Source organism: Loxodonta africana, chromosome 3 (assembly GCF_030014295.1).
Source record: "Loxodonta africana isolate mLoxAfr1 chromosome 3, mLoxAfr1.hap2, whole genome shotgun sequence".
NCBI classification, from domain to species: domain Eukaryota; kingdom Metazoa; phylum Chordata; class Mammalia; order Proboscidea; family Elephantidae; genus Loxodonta; species Loxodonta africana.
In genome coordinates, this window is record NC_087344.1 from 184,037,614 (window position 1) to 184,054,275 (window position 16,662).

The 16,662-nt window shown below is 38.5% G+C and overlaps 1 pseudogene; it reads right to left on the reverse strand.

Annotated features, from left to right (window-relative positions):
- Positions 1-15,282: 15,282 nt before the first annotated feature.
- LOC111751905 (small proline-rich protein 2E-like) lies at positions 15,283-16,057 on the reverse strand (annotated as a pseudogene).
- Positions 16,058-16,662: the final 605 nt, after the last annotated feature.

Genomic DNA, 16,662 nt, shown 5'->3' on the forward strand with positions numbered 1-16,662 from the left:
AATTCCTAAGGAAACTACAATAAGTTTTTGAGTCTTGTTTGTTAAACTTGACAAAGTAATTCTGAAACTTATATGGAAATTCAAAGGACAAAAAAACTCAGCCATTTTAAAAATGAAGGATACGGTAGAAAGTGTTTCTTTCACTAGATAGCAGGGATTTTCAAAATTTATAATAAGACATTTGGCACTAGCACAAGGATAAACAAATAAACACGTGAAACAGAATAGAGGGCCCATGAAAAGCTAGTGGTGACACAGATATTTTTTCAGTAAATGATCCCCCTTTGTTGTGCCTTTGCACTTGATGTTCTCTCTCCTTGTTTTTCCTGTTAGCTGCCTTCAAGTAGCCACCAATTCGTGGGGACTCCATGCACAATGGAACAAAACACTACCTGGTCTTGCATCATACCCATGATTGGTTGGGGATCTGACCATTGTGATTTATAGGGCTTTTATCGGCTGATTTTTGGAAGTAGATCTCCAAGGCTTTCTTCCTAGTCCACTTTAGTCTGGAAGCTTTGCTGAAACCTGTTCGGCATTATAGCAAGAAGAAAGCCTCCGCTGATGGTGGTTGCGCATGATGGACATTGCCTGATAATTGAACCCAGGTTTTCAACATGGAAGGCAAGATTTCTACCATTGAACTACTATTGCCCTCCTTCCTCTCCTTAGAACACTCTATATCAAGATATCCCAATGGCTTGCTCCTTTCTTCATTCAGTTCTCTTCCCAAATGCACTTTGGAGAATGTTTCCTGGCAATCCTCTCAAGACTAGTGTCTCCCTCAATCTCTTTCTTTCTTACTTTGCTTTATTTTTATCAATAACAGGCATCCCTTCCTAATGTTTGTTGTATATTTAATTTAAAATTTTCTGTATTTGTGTATGATCTGTATTCCCCTCAAATACGTAGACTCCAGGAGGGTAAGAACTTTGTATGGTAAAGACAATATGCATCCACTGTACCTAGAACAGTGCCTGACCCCCATTAGGCAACCAAAAAGAACTGTGAATGAATGACTGAGTTAGTACATTGACAGAGTTGAAATAGAATTGCCCAGATTTTACAGATTAAGAAACTATAGCTGAGAGAGTTTAAATAAATTGTCTACATTCACACAGCTAGAAAGGGATTGGAATAAGATTCAAGTCAAGAAAAGGGTTTTCTTTTATGTGCCCAGCAAAAGACATATTGTAAACAGGATTGCACACCTTGAAGGTAATACCTTAATATAACCTTTGAACAGGGAGGAAAATAAATACAAATATCATATGGCAGAATGGGGTAAAAAAATATATACATGGAAATTTGGGTTACTCCATGAAACATGATTTATTAAAGAATAAAAGGCATATTTGCTCAGGTGATAGAAACCACTTTTTAAATCACAGATGACAAAGGGAGATCATGTATTGCAAGAATATTTGTCCTGATCTCATACTCATTCTTTTAAGATTTTGAGTATCATGGCATTGCCAAGCATAGCCATATTTTAACCATATTCTGGGGCAGAAACTTGGCTTCCACCAGTGAAATGTCAACTTCAGGAATAAAGCGTTTTCTCTGTTGACTGTCATTTCAGGCAGGTGGAAGGAATGCTCAAGGTTAGAGGAGATGCCACGTTGCCACCTGTCACCATAACAGAGTTCAAAAGGAGGAGGATGGAGTCCAGAGACTAAGACATTTTTTTCTTGTTGTTTCATGGTCCTGGTGAATTCTGGTACAATTACTTGCTCTTGGGTGGGCATTTCTGCTGGTGTGGCTGAGGTGGGCACTGCATAAGTGGGCACGGAGGAGGTGGACAAGGCTCTGGGCACCTAGGTGGTAGGCATGTCTCTGGGCACCTTGGTGGTGGGCATGGTTCAGGACACTTAGGAGGGCACACCACAGAAGGTGGCTGGCAGGGCTGCTTGCACTATTACTGTTGGTAAGACATCTTTCCTGGGTCTCTGGGAATCTGAAAGAAAAATGGATTACAATGTTCACAAGAGGGCCAAACTTTCTGGCAAAATAAGTCAAAAAAATTTTTTTAATGAATGCCCAGTCTCCAATGATCTGTTTAGATCTTGAAAACAGTCTGTGATTTTTCATTGATTTCTCCCCCTTTTTTTCTGTCCTCTCAGCACTTTAGTCTTTTCTGGCTAGTTTCTCATCCTATCACTTTATAAAATAACAATTCCCCCTTGTCATTAGGCAGCAGAAATTATGTTAAAATGCAAATGTTACCACCAGTATTTGAGTCATTCCCACAATAAATCCCTTCCATCCTTGTCCTCCTTGAGGCCCTGATTGAGGGTCTGACTGAGCTCTCCATGGTCCTAAGCTGTGGGGAGCTTTGAGAGAACTATAAAGGCTCAGACACAGAACCTTCAGGCTTGCACTCTGAGAGTCAAACATTTGAAATTGAAATGGGCATAGAATGACCCATAATGTATTACCCCTTACTCTCCTTCAGTTTAAAATGATCTTTTGACTTCATTTCCCTCATTAACTTCACTTCCCACATGAACTTCCTGATCACCTGGTAAATACCAGCTAAATTATTATATCATGATACCTACATCCACAACCTCATTATCTCTTTGACCTAAACTTAAGGAACAATTATTAAAACAATAGCCCATTATCTCTCCATATAAAATCTTAACGCCATCCAAGTGTCCAAAAAGCCTTCAAGAGTTATACTCACCAGAGTCTCCAAAGATGAACTACAACTGGGTGTCAATAGGATGACATCAGTGTGGTGCAGAATCCTTTTATAAGGATTAAGGGACTCTAGATGGAGTAAAGCAAGACGGCTCAGGACTGGGATGATGCACTTATTTCCCAACAAAAATACCATCTGCATAAAATCCAAAGAATGACTTATCACACTTATGCTAATATCAGGCAACATCAGGTCTGTGATATTTCTCAATAGGGAAAGACCTTTCTCTAGGCAGCAGGAATCACTTCATGTGGCATGTGGGGAATATGAGAAGTTCTCTGGCTTACCTAGTGGGAGATGTGCCTGTCTCTATGTCCCTTTCAACCCCTCCCCCACCCTTCATACTTCCTGAATATCATACTTACTCCCCATTTGATCTCATCTGCTTAGCATTTATCTTTGTGCCCTAGGATATCAGAGACTGGGGTTTGCCCACCCTGGCAACCTGGCCATATCACAGCCTTCATCCCAATGTTTACATGCTTATACATAATATGCATTCACCCAAGCACACACACGCCCTAAACAAAAAACAAAACAAAACAAAACCCACTGCTGTTGAGTCAATTCTGACTCATAGTGACCCTATAGGACAGAGTAGAACTGCCCCATAGAGTTTCCAAGGAGCACCTCGTGGATTTGAACTACCAACCTCTTGGTTAGCAGCTGTAGCACTTAACCACTATGCCACCAGGGTTTCCACACACGCCCTAGCACTTCCAATTTAAGATAGATTTCAATAATTTCATCATCTTGGTTACTGTTAGGAAACTGAGTCCTTTAGAAATTCCGGAAGGAACAAAGATACTCTTGGTTTGTGGTAAGATGCATTTCTAACATGTTATTTCATGTTGAAATTCTAGGAATTAGAATTGTGCCTACCCTGAGTTAAGGAATTTTTTCAGGAGCATATGATTTTAGAAATACTTCTATCATCATGTCTCTAGGCTTGCTTTTTTTGGCTACTAAAAAAAAAACTAGGGAGGACAAATTTGTGAATTAGTATTGGATTCCAAAAGTCATTTCTTCAAAAAGTCATTGAGTTTACCACATAAGTATTAGAAAACAGAGAGAGGACCAGTTTTTCTTAAGAAAAGAAACGGTAATGAGCTTTCTCAACTTTAGAAATAAGGACTGTTACCTAGCAGAAAGCAGCTAAAGTTCAGAAGGCTCTTATTTTTCACAAAAGAAGTAAACTCAGAGCAGTCTATGGAGGTTATGTGTCTGTAAATCATACATTAGCTACATGAGGGTGTCTGATTATTATACAAGAAACTATTACTGATGGTTGCCTTTGGCGAGGAGTTGGGTATCTGAGAGACAGAAATGAGAGACTAACTTTTCACTGTTGTTATTAGTCGCCATTGTGTTGATTCCAATCATGGCCACCCTATGTGTGCAGAGTAGAACTGCTCCACAGGGTTTTCAAGGCTGTGACCTTTCTGAAGAAGATCACCAGGCCTGCCTTCCAAGGCACCTCTTGGTGTGTTCGAATAGCCAACCTTTCTGCTAGTAGCAGAGCACTTCACCATTCACGCCATCCAGAGACTCCATCTTTTCACCACAAGCCCCATATCACTTTTTAGGTATCTCTACAATGTATATTTGTTACTTATTCACAAACATATAAATCAATGAAGAAATCTGTAGTGATCAATGAGGCCTGAGTTCTAACTCAGGCTCAGTGTCTCATTGGTTGGTGAAATTTTGAGGAAGTTTCTTAACTTTTCTGAATTCTCAGTTTTCACATCGGGAAAATGGTGACCATAGTAACCTCTGACACGTATTTTGTGAGGTGTTTATAAGATAGCTTTTATAAAGGACTAGGACAAACTATTTTAAAGGCTCAAACTATAAATTAAAATTAAAGCCCAACTTTCCCCAGAGCCAGTTTATGAGAGCCAGGTATTGCAATGCTAGCCTAGGCAGCTTGTGTAGCTTTCCAAAGCCTTTTTTTTTTTCTTCTTTTTAACTACATAACTGTCGTAAAGGAAGGGAATTCATTCTCTGAGAGTCAGAGAAGAATACAATTGTCTTCTGATTATGAGAAAAGAACTGGATTCAGGCTGAAACTATCTGTGTCCTTGTCACAGCATTTCCATCTGCAGTGAGAATTTGGATAAACCTCCTAACAGCTGGGGTCTTTTTCTTCATCCATACAATGAGGGACATGAAGACCTGGTTTTTAAGGCTTTCTAGATCTGACCTTAATTTTCAGTTTCCAAAAAAAAATTTTTTTTTTCTATGACTTAAGTTTCTTGAGAAAAAACCTGAGCTTTCTTGTCTGTGTTACCTACAGTGCCTAACAACCATTGACTTCTAATCTTCAGCCTCTATTCCATTTCTGGAGTTAGTTGCAAAACCAAAAAAAAAAAACAAACCCATTGGAGTCAAGTCAATTCTGACTTACAGTGACCCTATCTGACAGAGTAGAATTGCCCCATAGTGTTTCCAAACAATGGTTGGTGAATTCGAACTGTTGACCTTTTGATTAGCAGCCGAGCTCTTAACCACTGTACCACCAGGGCTCCTGGAATTAGTCATGTACCATCTAAAACCCATGACTTCAATTTCCTGACACTATTTTCTTTAGCCACAGAATGAACACTCAGAAAGACAGAGTGGTGAATATCTTGGAATGAATCAACAGAAATATGGCTAAGCAATGTTTTGAACAAGATATGGAGTCTCCACGGATCCCAGTCTAGTGGAGTTGAGTGTCTTGGAGCCCTGGAGTGAAAGATTTTTGTTTGTTTGTTTGAATGATCTCCAGGTAAAATGTTAAAACAGGGTTCAACCGACTTTTTCTGTAAAGAACAAAATAGTAAATATTTTCAGCTTTGTGGGCCACATAGTCTCTGTTTCAACTATTCAACTTTGGTGTTGTAGCACCAAGGCAGCCATAGAAGAGATGTGAATGAATGGGCATGATTGTATTCCATGAAAACTTTAGTACAAAGTCGGGTAAAGGAAAGAGGGGTAGATTTGGCTCACAGGCCATAGATTCCTATGTTAAGTAGTCCTCTTATACTGACCCAAAGCAATGTTAGCAGTAATAAAGTAATAAGAAGAGTAGATTTTTTTAAATGGCCCAGATTATCAGGATTATGATTACCAGATTTCTTGTTCATACAACATTGGTAACTAGATGGCAAAGTAAAAGAAAAATAGAAAAATAGAATTCAAATTCACAAAATCCCCAAAACTTCTGTGGATAAGTTAAGAGAGTTGCTAAGCGTCTTTGTTATCTAGTGCTGCTATGACAGAAATACCACAAGTGGATGGCTTTAGCAAGAGAAATTTATTTTCGCACAGCCTAGTAGGCTCGAAGTCCAGATTCAGGGCTTCAGTTCCAGGGGAAGACTTTCTCTCTCTGTCGGCTCTGGAGGAAAGTCCTTGTCATCAATCTCCCCTGGACCAGGAGCTTCTCTGGGCAGGGACCCCAGGTCCAGAGGACGTACTCTGCTCCCGGTGTTTCTTTCTTGGTGGTATGAGGTCCCCAACTCTCTGCTTGATTCCCCTTCCTTTTTATCTCTTGAGAGATAAAAGGTGGTACAGGCTGCACCCCAGGCAAACCCCCTTTACAAGGGACCAGGGAGGTGACCTGAGCAAGAATGTTACATCCCACCCTAATCCTCTTAACCACAGGCAGAGATTAAGATTTATAACACTTAGGAAAACCACAAAATGGAGGACAACCACACATGGCCTAACCAACTTGACACGTTTTTAGGGGATGAAATTCAATCCATTACAGTAAATACAGACTTCCTAATTAAATAAATGCTTTTTATCCAAGTAATAAGTTGAAATTTCATATCACAGGCTTTTTTTAGAGTAGTTTAATAGAAGCATGGTTTGTTTCATTTAATAAGAAATTAAAAATAGAGAATAATTACTACTGTTAGACATGCATTAAAGCTAATAGAAGAGTTTGAGTATTGTACAAACTGTGATCCTGAATCACACTCTCACACTGTGTCTGTGAGGTTAGAAAGAGAGCTGGATGCCTCACATATTTGCATTCTACAAACATGACAAGATCCCTTAGGGCAATAGACTCTCGTTACATGCACACCACCCAACCCAGGAGATCCTTGTGTGACAGCAAACAGCAGGCATTGCTCAGTAGAAAGAAGATTCTTCATGAGATCCTAAGAGGGATCCGATCTTAGAATGGACTAAGGGGAAATCAGCTAAAATTTAAAAAATTCCTAAAGGTCTACTGTTGGCTACCATTTCGTTTAGAATAATACTGATTCACCAGCTCTTCTGCATGAGGCTCCACTTGGTATTCATGAGAGAGATTGGGGGCAGGACAGGAGACCAGAGATTGCCCAGTGGGGCAGGCATGCAGGAGTTGGTGGGATGTTGCAGGGGTCTAGTTGTGAAGCATCACTCTGTTCCTCAGAGCCTTCATTCATGCTAAGCAAAAACCTTAAGCCACTGAAGGAAGGGCAGCAAACCTTCTCATTCCAAGGGCCCAAGCAAAGATCCACTGCTTCTGGTAAACAGGTAGGAAACCCTCCCTTTACTGCTAGGAACTAGGTAAAGATTAACTGCTTCCGGTAGTGGAGTAGAAGCAAAAGCCATCTTCCCCAGGAGAGGGCCAAGGAAATCTCTTGGGCCTAGCCCCCTCTACCAATACAAAGCAGAGCTCTGCTACCACTGGGTGAGGAGCAGAAAACTGTCATGCCTAAAACTTTCCAAGCTACAAGGCAGACTTTAGCTCCCATGAAGGGTGAAAGAGAAATGCAGAGAAGACCCAACCCAGAAGCCCTGGTGCACAGGCCTTAACTAATGCTGAACATGGAGAGCCAAAAGAAGCCCCACCCTACCATGAGCATCGCCCCCAAAATAGGAAACATTAGTATCCTGCCAGAGGAGGAGCATGTAGTACAGGCATGCTGGATCTGCAGAAGCCTAAATGGGATCCAGAATGCTGAGAAAACTCTCTGGCACCCAAGAACCCAAATCGAGTATAAGGTAATGGCACCCCACTACTGAAGGAATTTTAGACCTGCAGTGCAGTCTGCTTCTGTAGAGATTTACAGCCTCAGAAATGCTGTGGGGTTGCTATGAGTCAAAATCCACTTGATGGCAGTGGGAACACACCAAAGAAGGAGCCCTAGTGACACAATGGTTAAGCACTTGGCTGCTAGCCAAAAGGTCAGGGGCTCAAACCCACCTAGTGGTTCCACAGAGGAAAAGACCTGGCAATCAGCTTTGTAAAATTTACAGCCTACGAAACCCTATGGGGGTAGTTCTACCCTGTCATTTGGGGTCACTATGAGCAGAAATAGACTAAATGTCACACAAAAACAACAACAGTGCACCAAAGACAAAATAAATCCAGCTCAACTAACTATATTTACTCAACCTCACTGACCTGACAGAAGAAAATGTGTACCCATTTCTTGGTATATTTTTCATCTCTACCCCTTCTATTCTACATACAAAGTTCAACATTCAATCAAAAATTACAAAACAAAAGAGCAAGAAAAAGATGACTCATTTTCAAGGGTTAATGCAATCAACACTTAAAAATCATCTTTAAAATAATTGTGATTAATTAAAATGAATAATATGCATAAACAGATAAATCTCAGTAGAGAGATGGAAACTTTAAAAATAATCAAAATAAGATGCTAGATATATAAAAAAAATAGATGAATAATTTCTTTGACCAGTTTATATGCAAACTGGACACAGATGAGAAAATAATTTGTGAAACTAAATATAGGACATAGAAGATGTACAAATGAAACATAAATAGGAAAAAAATGTGAAAAAATAAAGTATATGGCTTCCAACTGTTGTCATCTAACTTAAGTGCAATTGAAATCCCAGAAGGGGAAGAGAAAGAGAACAGGACCAAGTAAATATTTGAAAAAAATAAGAGCCAGGAATTTTTAAAATGCATTTGGAAAAGTAAATTTTCAAGAATAAAGCTAACAGAAAACTTGAAAAACATCTAGGATGAATGGCAGACTCTTCCAGATATCAAGAAGAAATCTTAAGCTATAATAATTAAAAGTAAATTATAGCAGGAATATATTAATTTGTTTTGATCATAGAGAGTAGAAAGTCTAGAAACAAAGCCATGAATATGGGGACTTGGCACATTACAGTTGTAATATTATAAATCAGTGGAGAAGGAACATTTTATCCAGTAAACAAATTGGGGACAGCAGGCTTTTCCTAAACTAATCTGTATGCTTACCTTCTATCGTATACAACAAGTATGTACCAAGTGGAGTACATACTAAAACTTTCAGGCTTTTGGAAAAAATATAGGAGAATATCTCTATAAGCTTAAGATAGGAAAGACTTGCATAAGCAAGGCACAAACCACACAAACAATAAAGGAAAAGAGTATAAATTTGATTTATACATCAAAATGTAAAATGTATGTATGACAAAACACCAAACAAAAAAGTAAACAACTCATGGAATATTGAATAAAATGTTTACTACATATAACAGAAAATGTGTTAATACCTAAAATATATTTTAAAAAAAAGCAAAACACAAACCCATTGTCATCAAGGCAGCTCTGACTCACAGCAAACCTGTAAAGTCAGAGGAGAACTGCCCCATGGGGCTTCCAAGGTTATAAAGCCTATGGAAGCAGATTGCCACATTTTTCTAACTTCGGAGTAGCTGGTGGATTTGAACTACCAACCTTTCAGTTAGCAGCTGAGAGCTTTAACGGCCGCACCACCACAGCTCAAAATGTATATAAAGGTCTCCTATTAACAAGAAGGCAGAAAGTCAATAGGTTGAAAGAGTAAACTTATGCAACTCACCCACTAATAAAGGTGGCTTCATCACAACTTGAGCATGTAGTATGTATTAAAGAAAGTAACCCTCATTAGTTACACGGTGAATAACCTGCCAATTAAAAATACATATATTGTCAACAAACATATACCTTCTAAATATTTTACTTGACAAATATTATGAGTCTTTTCAAATGACTGCTACTCGCAACCATTACAAATATTCATTTGAATTTAGCTGACCTTTTACTAAATTATCTTCCCTCCTTTGAACAGTCCAAGTTCTTCCTCTCCCCCTGAAAATCACCAGAGAGTTCTCAGTTTTTGGACATGATCTTAGATTGTATCATGTGTAAAGATACGCCTGTAATTGAACTGTGGGGTGGACACCACACTACTAACTGATGAATACTTCGTTTCTCCTTGCAGTTCAGGGCTTTGTTAACTACAAAATGGCATTTTAAATTCTGAGCCTTTCATTTCATTTCCACCTGATACTGGGTATTCTATGATGTTAACCCACTTAAGCTCCACAATAATCATCGAGAGTGGTTACTATTATCCCCATTTTGCAGATGAAGAAACTAAAGCACAAAAGGGTCTAGTAACTAGCCAAAGGTCCCTCAGCTAGGTAAGTGAATGAATTGATCCAAGTAACTCCAGGGACTGAGCAATCAATATAAACTGCTCCTCCAAACTAAATCTGAAAAGTTTCAAGGTCATAAAATACAAGGAAAGCCCAAGAAACTGTCATAGATTGGCAGAAAACTAAGTAGACATAACAACTAAATGCAATATGGAATCCTGAATTAGATACTGGAACGCAAAGAGGATATTAGTAGGAAAACTGGGGAAATCTGAATATATCTGAATAAAGTCAGTAGGTTAGTTAATATTACTGTACCAATGTTAATTTCTTAGTGTTGATAAATGTACCATGATCATGCGAGATATTACATTAATTGAAGCTGGGTGAACAGTGTGTGGGAACTCTGTACCATCGACTCTTCTGTTAGACTGAAATTATTTCCAAAAAAAAATTAAGGAAACACGAAAGAAAAAAAAAACAGCTTAAAAAGTTGCAAAACATCACCAAGAATTATGTAAATTAAAGCAAAAATAAAATACTATTTTTACTTATCAGATTGGCAATAACTAAAAATGTTGACAATCACGTTTTATCTTGGGGATAAGGTCCTTTCATTCACTGCTGATGGCAATTCAATTGGTATGGCTGCTCTGGAGGGTGAGTTGGCAGTTTCTATTAAAACTGATGTTGGGAATATCCTATGATCAGCAATCCCTCTTCTGAGTATCATCTTGAGAGAATCCTTTGTACTTGTGCTCAGAAGTCCTGATGCTCTTTGCAACAGCGTTATTAACAGTTTGAATAAAGAATAGCATTGGTTTGCAAATGGCCTTGCAAATGGCCTTTTCCCTCTTTTCTTTTATCCAGGATGCCTCACTTCTTAAGCCCTCTGCTTCTTGTTTTTGTTTTTTCCCCAGTTTATAATGATTGCTTTCCAGATCTCCTATATATATGTCATTCTCTCCCTTTCCTTAGTTAATTCCTTGAGTTGAACCCAACGTTTCTCTGTTTTTGTGTTTCTTGAGGTTTTGCCGTTGTGTTGACATACTACACATTTTATTTATTTGCCTATTTCTTTCATAGAGTCACTATGAGCCGAAACTGACTTGATCGCAATGGTTTGTTGGTTTTTGGATTACCCCAGTAGTATGCAAGATACATGAGGGCTGGGATTTTTCACAAAGCACTCTCTACCTCCCAGCCCTGTTTCATTCATTCATTCACTCAATCATTCATTTAACAAATATTTATTGAGTGGCTGTTGCTGCATTTTAGGCATTGTTCTACGCATTGGAGATATAAAAAGTTAAAAATGTAAAAGGTAAAAGAGGTCATATCCAGCAAGAGACCATTAGAAATGAAATCCTTAAAATACCATTCATAATAGTGCCAAAAAATAAATACAAATAACTTTAACAAAAGATATGCAAGACCTTTAGACTGAACACTATAAACTTTCTGCTAAGAGAAAGTAAATAAGACCTAAATAGAGCAGTATCGCTTGTTCATAGATCAAAAACCTCATTATAGCTAAGTTATCAGTTCATTCCAAATTCATCCATAGCTTCAATTATACAATTATAATCAAATTCCCAGTGGAATGTTTTTAAAGAAATTGATAAGCTGATTATAAAATGTGTGTGGAAATGAAAAGTATGTGGAATAACCAAAATTATTTTGATAAGAAAGAACAAAGTTGGAGAACTCATTCTATTTAAGACTCACTGTAGAGCCACACTAATTAAGACAGTGCAGTATAAGCAGAATAATAATAACAAAAAATTGCCATTGAGCAGATTCTGACTAATAGCAACCCTACAGGACAATGTAGAACTGCCCCATAGAGTTTCCAAGGAGCACTAGTGGATTTGAACTGCTGACCCTTTGTTTAGCAGCCATAGCTCTTAACCTCCATGGTTCCCAGCATAAGAATATACGGACATTAATAGAATAGCAGAAAGTCCAGGTATATACCCACATACATATGGTCAATTGATTTGCAACAAAAGTGCCAAGACAATTTGATGGGCAAAGGATAATCTTGTCAACAAATGGTGTTCAAACAACTGAATATCAATATGGAAAATAATGGACCTTGGCTCTTGTTTCACAAAATATACACAAACTAACTCAAAATGCATCATAGACTTAAATACAAGATCTAAGACTCTACAATTTCTGAAGAAAGCGTAGGAGAAAATCTTAGTTACCATGGGTTAGGCAAACTGCTATTGAAGGTCAATATTCAAAATATATAAAAAACTCATAGACACCAATCAGAAAAAGACAGACAACTCAATATAAAATTGGGCAAAAACCTCTAACAGCCACTTCACAAAAGAGGTTGTATCCAAATATCCAACAAACATAATAAAAAACTTCTAAACCCCATTAATACTTAATAAAGGGCATATTCAAATCACAATGAAAGATCATTGCACGCACACCCCAGTTGAGCAGAAGTTTTAGAAGTGTGACAATGATCAGCTAATTTAAAGAGTTAGAACAAACAGGAAATCTCCAACACAGCTGGTAGGAATTTAAATTGGTGCAAACATTAGCAAAACATGTTTTGCATTACTTACCAAAGGTGAGGGTGCATATACCCTTTGAACTTGCTATTCCACTTCTAGGAATGTACCTTAGAGAAATGTGTGTGCATATGCACTAGCAGACTTGAAGAAAATGGCATATGGTACTGTTCATAATAGCTCCAAACACGAAACAACCCAAATGTCCATCAAGAGTAGAACAAGGAAATAGCACTGCACATCTGTACAAGAGTATACTGAAATACCACAGTGAATAAACTAAAACTACATGATGTTAACTGGAAAAAGATTTCATACAGTACAGTTCCATCTACATAAAGTTCAAACACTGGAAAACTATAATTTTGTTGTTGTTGTTAGGTGCTGTCAAGTTGGTTTCAACTCACAGCAACTCCACGTACAACAGGAGGAAACATTACCCAGTCCTGAGCCATCCTCGCAAACTTTGCTGTATTTGAGACCGTTGTTGCAGGTACTGTGTCAATTCATCTCATTGCCATTCTTACAATCCTTGTTATGTTTGAGCCCATTCTTGCAGCTACTGTATCAATCCATTGCATTGAGGATCTTCTTCTTTTTTCCTGACCCTCTACTTTACCAAGCATGATTTTCTTCCCCAAGGACTGGTCCCTCCTGATAACATGTCCAAAATACATGACAGGAAATCTCACCATCCTTGATTCTAAGGAGCGTTCAGGCTGTACTTCTTCCAAACTATAATTTATTATAGAGAAGCCTATATTGGCGTGAAAACCGTTGTGGGGTAGTGGTTAAGCGCTACGGCTGCTAACCAAAATGTCGACAGTTGGAATCCACCAGATGCTCCTTGGAAACCCTATGGGTTCTACTCTGTCCTATAGGATCGCTATGAGTTGGAATCTACTCGATGGCAATGGGTTAGGTTTTTGTTTGTTTGTTTGTTTTATATTGGTGTTAAAAAAAAAAAAGAAAGAAAAGAAAAAAAACTGATTACTTTAAGACTCAGGATAGTGGTTACCTCTAGTGATGAAGGAAACACAGGGTCTTTTGAAGAGTTGGTAATATTCTTTTTCTTGACTTTGAGCTTACTTTCATGAGTGCTCAACATAGAACTATTTACCATGCAAACTAAAGTTTATTAACTTTCTGAGTGTGTTGGTTATATTTCACACACACAAAAAAAATGATAATTGTTTTGTTTCCTTAAGGACAAAGTAGAAAAAAAAAATAACCTGCAATAATATTAGACTAGAGTCCTTTTCGAGAGCTTACCATTAATGAGTCAATATGCGTAGCCTTCTGTAAAGCCTATGCTTTAAAAAAAATTCTTTTTAGAGTTTGGACCACAACAAGTACAAAATTCCCTATGCAGTTTTGCCAGCTATAATTTGATGAGAATGAATAGATTAGACTTCCCTTTAAGATAGAAAAATGAATAGACTTTTCATTTAGTCACCCCTCAAAATAAGCTTTTATTTTGTAACAGTTTTAACTTCTCCCTAGGTTTTTTTTCATCTCTTAGAAGAAAGAAAAAAATAAGGGAGTTTTGCTCTTAGAGAAATAGCACTGAACAAACGCATGCACTTTTAGTCAAAATGCTACACAAAAGAAAATACATATGATAGTTGAGTATTAAATTAATATAAAATTTTAGAGTTTTGACCGTACGCATAATATAGCTGTCAAACTTTGGATGACTACCAAAATCATTACTATGGCCTACAAACCCAACTTCTCTAACTCCTTTGTTGACAATCTCACCTTGATAATTTTTTTTTTTTGCTGTTGTTTTTCTCCACCTTAGAACTTGCTATTTCTTCTTATTGGAACAATCTCTCCTGGACATGCTCATGGCTCACTCTTCTGTTCATTCATGTCTCTGCCCAAAAAGTCACTTTGGAAGAACCTTTCTAAACAATCTTCTCTCAAGTATACCTCATGCATGCCACTCTTAGTTCTTATCCATGCCCCTGTTTGGTCACCAGTACCTGTATCTCCAGCATTTAGAATATTGCCTAGCACATATAGGCAAATGGAAAACATTTGTGAATCATTTAATTAATCTCTTTGAGTATATTGAGCTGAAGATCTTCTTTCTCACTTTTTACAGATGAGGAAATAATACTTGAGATAGCTGAAGTAACTTCTTAGGGTCACTCAAGCTAGGATGTTGTTGAAATGGATTTAGAGCCACAAAAATAATTACTTGGTATACCCAATCCAAAAGGTACGTCTCAAGCAAGACTGAATTCAGTGAGGGGAAAGCCCAAATCTAAGACTTCGATTCATCTTATGGGCATTCATCTGATGTAGTTGAAGGAAGACCATAAAAGTGCAAAATTAAAACAAAACCAATGTAGGTTCAACCATGAAACATGTATTTTATTGAAGAAGCAGAAACAGGACACAACTCATTATACGAAAGAGATCACTGCCTAAATTAGATCACAGATAGATTCCAAAGAGAGATCAGGCAAAGCATCTACTTAAGAACGGAGACCTTGACCTGGTCCCTCATTTTCCAGTGCAGTGCTATCAACGTTAGAATCTAAGTCTTTTTCTGTCAGCTCTTGTTTCAGGAGAAAGGTTAGGGAAGATGCAGTCTGTCATCATGGCTAAGAGAAGAGAATGGAGTCCAGAGACTGGGAAGAGCCACTGGATCTCATCATTTCACTATTCTGATGAATTCTGCTGTTGTTGCTTGCCCTCGGGTACACATTTCTGCTGGCAGGGTTGGGGTGGCAGCACAGGAGGTCATTTCTGCTGGCATGGTGGAAGAGGGCAATACACAGGTGGACATGGCTGAGGAGGGCAATACACAGGTGGGCATGGTGGAGGAAGGCACTGCACAGGTAAGCATGGCTCTGGGCACCTTGGAGGTGAACATGGTTCTGGGCACTTCAGAGGTGGGCATGGCTCAGGACACTTTGGGGGTGGACATGGATCTGGGCACTTTGGAGGTGGGCATGGTTCAGGGCACTTAGGTGGGCACACCACAGGAGATGGTTGGCAGGGCTGCTTGCACTGCTGCTGATGGTAAGACATCTTTCCTGGGTCTCTGGGAATCTGAAAAATGAACAGATGACAGTGTTTACTATAGTGACACTCTTGCTGGCTAAGCAAGTCACTATTTTTTAAATGAGCTCAGACAATATTCCTCTAGTTTCCAACAAATCTTCCTAACTGTGTAGCTTTTCCCTCTTCCCTTTTAGCATCATTTCCTGTTATGCATTGAATTGTATTTCCCAAAAATATGTGTTGGAATTCTCAACCCTATACCTATGGTGGAAACACTGGAGCAGTAGTGGATAAGAGCTACAGCCGTTAACCAAAAAGTCAGCCCTTCGAATCCACCAGATGCTCCTTGGAAACTCTGTGGGACAATTCTGTTCTGTCCTATAGGGTCACTGGGAGTCAGAATCCACTCAACAGCAAAGGGTTATACCTATGGATGTAATCTTATTTGGAAATAGAGTTTTCTTTGTCATGTTAATTTAAGCATACCTGAGTGGAGTAGGTTCTAAATCTAATCACTTCTGAGCTTTGATAAAGATCACAGATTAGACACAGAGATGCATACACAGGGGAAGACAGACAGTATGTGAGGATCATCTACAAGTCAAGAAAACAAGGAACACCCAGGCCTACCAACAAGGAAGGAATCAACAGGGCTGAGATTCTGTTTTGGACTCTTAGCCTCCAGAACTGAGAGAATATAAATTTCTGTTCTTTAAAGCCACCTATTTGTGGTATTTCTGTTAATGGCAGACTAGGAAACTAAGACCCTTCCCATCATCTCTTATTGTTTTTAGCATTTCTCTCATATTGCCATTTCTAAAAACAAAAACAGATCCTATATTCAGGTAGCACTAGGTAGGGTTGAATTTAAATGTTATCTAGAGAAAGGATACCCAACTTGATAAACTTCTGAGCAATCCCAAAACAAATTGCTACCAACATCATCTGCCATGAGACCCTGACTGAGAGTCTAACTGATCTTGCCATGAGTTTTTCAGGAAGAATTGCAAAAGCTCAGATGCAGCTATAAGGGTA